Here is an 11,107-nt window from a genome sequence, read left to right as displayed (position 1 = left end):
GGGATAGGAGAAAAAAAAGTCCCGAAAAAGGGAAAAATGGGGAAACGGGAGTGAAAAGACGAAAGAATGAGACAAGAGAGCGAAAAAGGGTATGGGAGGGATAGAAGGACCGGGGCTAAGAAATAGGGGGGGATGGTGATGGGTATAGTCTGTGGGGGAGAAAGTTGAAACCTCACAACCCTCCCATACCACGGGGTCGGAGAGGCCATCGGAGACACACCTGGAAAGAGAAACAAGGGAAGCCTGAGCCCGATTACGTGCCTCAAAAGTTATGGGTGCATGTTCAGCTAGATGTGCATGACATGCATCACAGAACACACAAAACAAGTAAATAAAATGAGCAGTAAAATGAAAGTAAAATCAAAACAAACACAAGTTGGAGACTCTAGAAGCATCCTCGCCACAGAAAAGAAAAGAGCCACAGCCCTGAACAGCTACACATCAGGAGCAAGGGCAGCACTGGAGGACGGTTCCTGGGTCACATCATCAGCATCAGGTCCACTAGTGAAGTCGGCTCGAACATCGGCTAGTCTGTCTGGATCAACGTCCTCAATATCCGGGTCCTGGGAAGGGTCGACAGGAACATCTGTGTCGAAGTCAGGAACATCCGGTGCTTCTGGTACCGCGACAGCTTCACAAGTGGCAACAGCTTCTTGAATGTTATGCAAATGTGCAGAGAAATCGTCCCATTCCATCTCTGGCTTGACAGCTCCACGGATAAAAAAGAGGATCCAAAAAAGTGCTTCGGATCTGTGACGGTGGAAGCAGTTGTGAATGCGGAGAGGTAGATGTACATTCCAGGCCTTGGGCTACCATAGATCCTGGACTGACGGGACACCTGTCTCGCCCTGCAGCAGCAATACCTGTAGACCTAGGGGCTGTTTGGTTCCTGTCCTCAGTGAAATTGGGTTCCTTCTCAAGCCCAGTCCTGACAGGAATTACATGATTCCTGGCAGTTGTGTCCCTGAGGGTTGGTTGATGTACTGGGGATCACTGTAGACCTCTCCTAGAGGTGTGACGGTCCTAAGCCATTCGTTCTCGTAGTTTGCCAAAGCAGCCAGTTAGAGCAATCTGGCGGTAATCTTAAGGGAGGGTACCGATTTATTGGGTTTCAAGAAGGGAAGAATAGAGAGGAAGATGGAAAGTGTCGGAGCATATTGTAATGGATACCGCCAGGGCCTTCATGGATGACTATAAGGCAGCGTGGAGTTCTGAGGAAGAAAAAGTAATATTATAGGACTCAGCAGAGGACATGGTGAAGGTGATGGGGGTGCATTCCCTGATGGTCTTAAGGGAAGAGAAATGTGGAGAAAGGTCAGAGCCATCACTGACCTGGCTGAAATAATCATCCAGTTCATTAGCGACTTGGATATGATCAGACATGAGAATATCTTGGATATGGAGGTTGGGGGCTGGAGGGGAGGATGTTTGCCTGATTGTTTATGGATTCGACTCCAGACAGCTGAAATAGATGAAGGTGTAATTGATGTAATTTCACCAGCTAGTTGTTTTAATGTTCCGGATTGTACGATGAAGACAGTCAGATGCTCTTCTACAATAGATGAGGGCTGATAGCTGATCAGGGGTGCCTCGCTTGTAATGTTTTAAGTAAAGCACTTTGGTGCAATCAGAATTCCACCAGGGAATACACTTTGAGGTATAAGGTCTTGAGGTTCTGGGAATGGCTGTATGGGCAGCTCTTAGGACTAACTGAAACACTGTAGCATATCTGAAATGGACGAGAAAGGGGGTGAAGGGGTAGGATAGTAGGGTGTGAAGTACAAGTACACCAGTCAGCTCTATCAAAGCACCAGCACAGTGTGGGGGATTAGGAAGTGGTACATATGAAGTAGGAGAAAAGGGGTGATCACTATAGGAAAAGTGATCTAGAACTGAACAATGGAAGCGTAAATGGAGAGAAGGGGACCACAGAGAGAGGTCAAGTCATGAAAACGATTGCATATGCATGTCAAAGTGCGGTGGGTGATCTGAATTAAAAATGTCAGTTGTGGTGAGGAAGCATTCTAAGGATTGACCACAGAGGTAGTGGTGGAATCACCCCAAAGAGTGTAACAACAGGCAAAACCACCAACTATGAGGATAGGTTGCTGGAGTTGGTTAATGGTTAAAAGAAAAAATGTGCTACACATCAAAGGTCATACAGCATTATGGTGAAGTACTGTGGCGAAAAGGGTGGAAATGTGTTAATGATTAGGATAAAATGTTAGATGCCAAAGGTTGTAGAACAATGAGGAGGTATAGAGGGGGGAACAAATGGAATATGGTGGGAATTTGTAAAAGGAGAGGGGGTTAAAGATATAGGGCAATCAAATCAAATGGAGAGTATGTGTCTGAGGAAAGTTGCAAACATCGTGAACATCCTGGTGGAGTGGTAAGGATAATGGGGGAGAAAGAGGAAATGGTGATGCACAGGGAGGAGGAGAGGATGGGGTGTTTTTTGGGGAGAGTGGGAGGAAAAGGGGTTGGGGGTACTTGAGGAGGAGGAGTATGGATATCGGCAAATACTTTGAATGTTGAGCAAATAGGATATGGTCAGACAGGGCAGGACACTCCACCAATATAAAGTTCATAGTCTATGGAGGCTATTCTTCTGGGAGAAATAGTATAGCACTGGATTGCTACATCATAATTGACAAGGCATGCAAACATGTTTTCACAGTCTGACCAGTTCTTGTCATAGACAGGACAATCAGTCTGGGAGACAGAAACAGTTCCGGTACAAGTTTTAAGGGAGGAGTGAGGTTGGGCAGGAATAGGTTTGCCAGTGAGGTCAGTCAGGGTAGATAGTGCACAAGCTTTGGATCCAGATGTAAGAGATCCAAAGAAAGAGAAGGGTATTGTCAGAGTATGGGGCTGTAGGGGGAATCACAAAAAATCTATGCCACTCGGCTGGGCTAAAAAGGATATTCAAAAAGTTTGCAAGGGTGGAAGCAGTAGAAGGACGAGGGCAGGAGGAAGATGAGGTGGTATGGAGAGACATAGTACTGATGGGAGGAGGATAGTAAGAATGAGAGTAGTAATAATGGGGTGGGGATAGAAAATGAATTAGACTGTGCAGTAGGAGATGGAGTGGAGGATGTTGGGAGAGAGGAAGGGGTGTATTCTGAAGATTGAGTAATGGCCTGGGTGGATGATTCGGATAAATTTGACAGCAAATATCGAGGAGGGCTATTAGTATCAGTGGTCGGAGCTGTGGTCAAAGGAGAGGCAGGGGATGGGAAACCCATGAAATCAAATTTAGATAGACTAGTTGATGAAGGGGTAAGCCTTAATGCCCTTGAGAAGAATAAAAAAAATAATTACTGGCCATGGTGAGCCTGAAATGAATGGGGAGAGGAAACGGTCAGGGTTCCCTACATTGGGCCCCAGTCTCCATCTCCTACCCCCCTCCCCCCTAACAACAATGAGCAAGGGATTGGAGGGGGGGAGGCTCAAGTTAGGAAATTAGAGTTTCAAAGGCAACAAAATCAATGGGTTGGGAAGAGTAGAAGTAGACTGAAATAACTGTGATCCAGTGGTGAAGAAAGATGCAAATAACTGCAGAGGATAGTGGTCTGATGGATAATGTAAACATTATAAGGGAGGTCATGTCTATGGAAAGTAGTCTTAGTAATGTTGGTGGGGTTTTTATCACAGCCTCTAAGGGGAACTGGTATAGCATTGTACTGATACTGAATCATAGTCCATGAGGCAGATGAGTAAGTCTTCTCCACAATCTGACCAACTTTTGTCATAGACAGGGCAGTTTGTTTGAGAGATGGAGACAGTTCCGGTGCAAGTATTGCATGTGGGATGAGGTTCAGAAAGAATGGGTTTGCCAGTGAAGTCTGTCAAGGCTGATAAGTCTTTAGCTTGGGTTTTGGATGTAACTGTGACAAGGTGGGAAACTTTGCCTATTTGTTTTTGGAGACATTGCTGAAAGAGGAGAGTGTTGACTAAATAGAGTATTTAAGATATTTGTAGAGGTGGGGGTAGTAGGATGGGGACGTGTGGAAGAGGGAGTAGTGTTGGGTAGAGGTGGACAATAAGGTAGTAAGAGTAGCAAGAACAGTAAGAGTAGAGTAGTAATAAAATGAAGATGGGGTAGTTGATGAAGAGAGTAGTAGGGGCAGAAGTGATGTTGGGAGAGCAGGAATGTCTCCTGGAAGTTGAGTGTTGACCTGGGTGGATAATGTGATAGTAGGTATTGAAGAGTAGTAGCAGCAGTGTTCAGAGTTGTCATCAAAGGAGAGCCTGGGGCCAGGGAACCAGGATAATTTGAATCAGTGGGCAAGCTTCATTGTCCCCTAATAAGGGTATAAAAACTTCATCACTGGCTATGGTATGCCTAGAGTATGTTGGGGAGAGAAACAGTCCACCCCTCAAGGTCCCCTTGAGGGGTAAGGGCTAGACAACTAATCCGGGGAATACCATGCTACCCATGGCTCCCCAGGCTATTTATGACTGGCATAGAGTCAGTTCTCCATCCTTTCAACATGAGCCTTACACCTTAGAAAATGGATAGTCGAAGGGGTTGGAGAAGAGATGGAAACGAAAAGGGGGACATGAAAAGATTTGAGGACTTTGGCCCAGGGCTGGGGAAATCCCCAGCATTGGGGCTTAGTCCTTGTTTCCTAAGCCCCCATGACAACAATGGGCAAGAGATTGGGGGTGATCATAATGTGAAAGGAATTACATTTCAGGCATGAGAATCCAAAAGCTTAGGCCCCATCCTCAAGATATGACAAATTATCAAACCCTATCAAAATACCTTTACATATGATGGTGCACATTCAACAAATCAGATTAATATCTTAATGACTGCCTTAAAGTATCTGCCACTTTAGCAGATATAGAATGACCTTTGGGTGTTATATTTAAGATCAAAAGCTGAATAATTTTTTGCCTCTCAGGGATGAGGCCTGCATTCACAGAATAACCAATTACCAAGATTATACTATTTAAAATTTGTTTTTGAGATTAAAATAAATATGAATAATGGAAGAAACAGTGAAATACTATGATGACAACCAATTTTGTATTTATTTTCATACAATAAAGAACAAGAAATAACACAAGGCATAAGGACCATTCATGACAGATAATAAATCTATTTGGGCTGTTATGGTTTAATGAATGTAAATCAATTACAAAATAATGACTGTGGAAATTACAAGTATTTGAATTAAGTATAAAAACTATTTACAATATCTTTAACACTGTCTGCTTTGCCATGTGACATCTACAAAATTCCAATACACATGCATTTGTGTATACGAGGCTCTTAGTAACATAAGGCCCTATCTGCCACTTTTTAAGAAAGGAGAAAAATGTTCCTAAAATTTCTTGGGGTTGCACAGAAACCTGGACAATGTCACAGATTACTGAACCATTTTGTTAACCACATAGGTGGATTTCCAGAAGGGTAGGATACCTCATTTTCTTTTTTACTGAGGGGGTACTCAGGGCTTCTATCACTATATACTTAACAAAATATTTTCAAAGGTAACATAAATATATGCTCAATATCATGGTACATTAATTACAAAGCAAAACTTCTAAATTTCCTATTTTCAGGCCTGCCTTCTCTATAACACTTTGATGAAAACAAATACAAATATCAAAATGGACTCAACTCCTTTCTCTAACACTTCATAGTATATGAACTAGTTTTAAATCATTCACAATTTTGCAATCATAGTATTGACTAGAAGTTTGTATATGTATATGTATGTATATATATAAATATATAATATATATATATATATATATATATATATATATATATATATATATATATATATATATTGTATATATAAAAATATATATTATATATATATACACACATATGTATATGTATATGTATATGTATATATACATATACATATATAAATATATACACACACATATATTGTAAATAAACACACAACACACACACACACACCCCACACACACACACCACACACACACACACCCAACACCACACACACACACACACACACACAAAATATATATATATATATATATATATATTTTAGATAATATATATATATTATAATATTAAAATATAGATATATATAAAAATATATATATAAAATATAATATATATATATAGATATATATATATATATTAATAATATAATTATATATAATATATATATATATTAATATATATATATATAATATATAATATAAAATTTTTTTATAGATATAATATATATATAATATATATATATAATATATATAAAAATATTAGATATATTTATATATTATATGAATATATATTATAATATATATACTATATTAGATAATTATATATATAATATATATATAATATATATGTATGTATATATATGTATGTATATATATGTATATGTATATATATGATATATATAAATAAGAATATATATTACATATCTATATGTATATATATATGTATACCCACACATATATGTGTGTGTGTGTGTGTGTGTGTGTGTGTGTGTGTGTGTGTGTGTGTGTGTGTGTGTGTGTGTGTGTGTGTGTGTGTGTGTGTGTGTGTGTGTGTGTGGGTGTGTGTGTGTGTGTGTGCACATGTGTGCGTGCGTAGGTAAAAACTACCTTTCAAGGGTTTGAGGGAAGCACACATTTTTACTCATTCCTTTCAGGGTCCTGAACTTAATCCTTCTGTGTTTTTTTACTTGGGCTTGGACTATTTCTTTTTTGCTGAAGAGAATAGGATGATTGTTTGGCCCTTTCTTCCAGTAACCGATTTCTGCAGTTGTCCACATTTAACATGTACTGTGAGGGACCCGGTCGTATGATGCGTGCTGATCCTAAACATTCATCGCCAAGGTAGAATACTGCAAACTAACAAAATAAGGAGGTACAGTATTTGCAGACCAGTGTATTAATTGGAATTCTTATCAATACATAATTTAAATATAAATATGAAAACATGTATCAATATATACATTATATATGTACAGGAGAAATAAAGTAGTATAGTATTTTTAGATCAGCATAGTTAAAGGAATTCCTATCAATACATAATTTGAATATAATATTAAAACAAATGCCAATATATACATTATATATGTACAGGAAAAAGGTGATTTGTGTGTGTGTGTGTGTGTGTGTGTGTGTGTGTGTGTGTGTGTGTGTGTGTGTGTGTGTGTGTGTGTGTGTGTGTGTGTGTGTGTGTGTGTGTGTGTGTCTGTGTCTATGTGTGTGTGCTTGTGCGTACATGTGTATGTCCATGAAAGTGTGTGTGTGTGCGTACATGTGTATGTGCATGAACGTCCATGCGCGTGTATTTGTGTTTGTGTGTGTGGGTGCATCCATGCATGTGTGTTATTTGTGTGGGGGTGGTGTTGCGTGTGTGTTGTCCATGTATGTTGTGTCTGAGTGTCTGGGTCTGTTTGTGCAAGTACATGTGAGTATGTGCATGTATTTATGTGTATGCATGTATTTGTCTGTTTGTCTATGTGTGATTTGTGGTATGTTTTTGTATGTTTGTGTAGATGTAAGCAAGTGGATAGTTGTGTCGATAGGTGTAAATGTACTTGTAGGAGTAGATGTAGGTATAGGTAAATGTGTAGGAGTAAATGTGCATGTAGATGGGTATGTGTAGGTTTGCAAATATGCACGTATATATATATATATATATATATATATATATATATATAATATTATATATATATATATATATATATATATATATATATATATATATATTATATATAATATATATATATATATATATATATATATATATATATATATATATATATATATATATATATATATATGCATGAAGATTTATATTCCTTACCTGACCAGGTGTAATAGCTCGTAGAGGCTTTGCAAGGCTGACGACCATATTATTTTGTGTTGGTGAACGATGCCAAGGGTTAACATCATGTGTTGTTAGTACACATTGCACTAAGGGAGCAGTATTTTGAAAGCGAAACATACAGTCTAAATGGCCCTCTGAATAATTTGTTGAGGGTGGTCTATGTACCCAGTGAATTGGCTCTGTGAAAATTGTAGATGTGAATAGTGCTGGGTGATCACTACCTGCAACCTGGAACATACAAAAAAGAGTGTCCTTCCAATTACTGTTGTATATATCATTAGTTCTTATACTAATGATATTGGAAATTTAGTTTATGATCAAAAATTCCATACTAACCTTACAAAACTTATGTAACTTAAAATATTAATATTATATACCCAAAAATAAATCATAAGAACTGGTAATAATGCAAAGTTTATGAACTCACAACCAAAATATCATTTGCTGCAACATTTTTTCTGCTACAAAGTATGCTTTGCGTTTTCCTCCTAGGTGACACCGTTGACCTACTGTCCACTGATGAATTCCCTTGTGCGTTCCTACACTTCTCTTGTGTCAATATCTACAAAATTGCCAGGGTTGTCTTCAATATACTGAAAAGAGAGTGTCAGATAGATTTAATCATTAAAGTAATTTCATGTTATAACTACCAACTGTGTTAAAGCTGAAATATGGAAAAATGCGGAAAACTTTAACCCATATTAAAAATGGCGGTATAAAATCAGAATCATGAAAAGAGGAATAAAAAACAATTCATACAATAAGTCACATAATTGAAAAAAGGAACTAGTATGACCACAATAAAAATATTATAATAAGTGCAAAGATATCACTTCAGTAAACCTAAAATGCATCTCATATTCATCAAGCAGGAGTCTCTAAATGAAAATTATGAATTCAGACTTCAGGCTATAAAAGTCTCATTACAATAATAAACAAAAACAAAAGGTTTATTCTATTAACAAAGAAAACTAATAAAAGTCCATTACAATAACAGTCACACTAAAAAAGCTCTCATCATAATAGTAATTCTGTCTTCTACCACTATAAAAAAAAAAAAAAAAAAAAAAAAAAAACTGAAAGTGACACCCAGAAAAATATGAAAAAAGGAAAAACCTGGCCAGTGGTTTGGCTAGGATATCCCTCAGATATGAAATCCGGGAAAGTCTCGTGAACCAATAAAGCAGATCCCTTTGTAGAATCCTCTTCTGAGCCACCGGTCAAGATTAGCAGCTGCAGCAATCTTGCGAACAACACCCTTATTTATTCCCCTGAAAACAAATCTTCTTCAATAAGCATGCAATTATGTATTTTATGTTAAGTTTACCATGCCTTTGTGTGAATGCACTCTAACTGCTAAAACATAACTGTCAAAATATGAACTTTCCTGCTGAATTATGAATGAGAAATCCACAAACACTTTACTTTAAGGGCAATTAATTCATCTAGTATGGAACAATGAACTTTTTATCATTTCTTAATGACAGTGACAACAGCTTTAACAGTGACCATAGCCTTTAACATAAGGTCTGGTCCTTAACACAAAATCCTAAGCCTACCCCACAAATTATAGAGCTTAAAATTGAAGTAATACTAATAGTATGTCCATAACTGCACTGTAACATATCCAAGCTAATTTATTCAAATATATTCAACCAACAAATTACTATTATAAAACACTGTATGTTCTCTTCTCAGTTGTAAAATCCTTTAACCCCCCGATCTGGATGACATGATTATCACCCCATGAAAAAATTTGGCTTAAGGAGTGAGTAATATGAACATGCCATCATAAAAAATTTGGGTTGAGGACTAGGGGGGAGGCAGTTTGCGGGCATAAGAAATTTCCGCTGAAGACGGGGTGATGGGAATGAGTCGCCATGAGACACAAAGCTTTTGGAAGGTGATTAGACTCAGTGGGATTTAGGAAGGGCTCTTGCCCTTATTTCCATTTATAAACAAGTGTGAAATTATACTATCCGTAAGCCATGACTATAAGAGGGCCAGCGCCAGGGAGGACACTATTTTCACGCTCACGATCCTATTCCTGCCAGGGGTGAATGGTAGTGCAGGTTGTATTATAGAAAATTGAAGATCATGAAAACGTTTTTAAATTACACAAAAAACAAAATGTTACTTATTGCTATTATTATTGCACTGAGTTATGGACTACCTATAGAGTAGATATGTGCAAGGAAAACAGTCTATTACCATCTGGATAAGCAAATTAAAGGACAAATATTGACATTGGAAAATGGCAAAAAGCTAAAAACACTTACAAAGAAAAAGATACAAACAACTTTTCTGAGGAGGCATTGAGTCTTGTCATCCATCCGAGTATTCATGTGCGCCCAACCTAAAAGCTTCACACCCGGCAGAGTGGTGCTCAAGTAAGCTTAATGCTCATGTTTTGGGACATGTGATGACAGTGAAGCATCCAGATGCAATGGGTTAAAAGCTATGATGCAAAATTATCCATTAAGCTAAAGCTTTATCACATGCAGTAGATCAGCCTTTAATTTCTGAATACTCAACTGCTACAAAGACAATTAATCTTACCTAAAGGAAACATTGTTTGCTGTAAAAGGGCCTTTGTGGAATCTGACTAAGAAAAAAAGTCTGATCCTTCAGTCGATCAATAGCTGCATAAGCTTCGCTCCTGTTCAAAAATGGAAATCTATATTACTATTTTGTGTGAGTTAAATACATAATAAAAAAATGCATGCCTTATTTTTTGTTCTGCATAGAGGGTTTGTAACTAGCATTTACCTTTGGGGACAGGGTCAAGGGTTCTGCCGTGACATTTTATGCATTTCACTGATAAAACTTCTTTAAAAGCATGAATGAAAGCCTCTGCAGTGAAAAATAATGAATAGTATACCTAAAAACAAACCAACATAATTTTCTTTTTAGTAAACAGCTAAGAAAGAAAGATAAATAACAAGAGGTGCCTACTATATACTGAAGAGGAACATAATGATTTTTAAATAGCCTTCAGAAAAATTTTAAAAATTTCTATCTAGACTGTTTCAAGATGGCTAAAATAAAACTAATTTACACTTGTCTAATATTAACAAACCCAAAAATAAAGAAAGGAAAGGCATTCAATTACAAAATCATATCTATGAGGATTTTCATTTCCTCATAAGTGCACACTTCCATCCCCCTGGTTGCTGTGTCCCTGTCCATATGCTTCAGGTTATCAAATTTTGAAAGAAAAAATCAGTACAAAATTTAAAAGCAACGTCTAAAGGGAAAAAATTTAAAAAT

The 11,107-nt window shown here is 37.5% G+C and overlaps 1 protein-coding gene across 4 annotated transcripts in view; it reads right to left on the bottom strand.

Moving 5' to 3' along the window:
* LOC119572994 (5'-AMP-activated protein kinase catalytic subunit alpha-2-like) overlaps positions 1–11,107 on the bottom strand; it is a 122,123-nt gene that overhangs the window by 64,892 nt on the left and 46,124 nt on the right. The gene's annotated exons all lie outside the window — the stretch shown is intronic.

Source organism: Penaeus monodon, chromosome 5 (genome assembly GCF_015228065.2).
Source record: "Penaeus monodon isolate SGIC_2016 chromosome 5, NSTDA_Pmon_1, whole genome shotgun sequence".
NCBI classification, from domain to species: Eukaryota; Metazoa; Arthropoda; class Malacostraca; order Decapoda; family Penaeidae; genus Penaeus; species Penaeus monodon.
The sequence above is the reverse complement of the archived record's forward strand: the minus strand, read 5'-3'. Positions and strand labels throughout refer to the sequence as shown.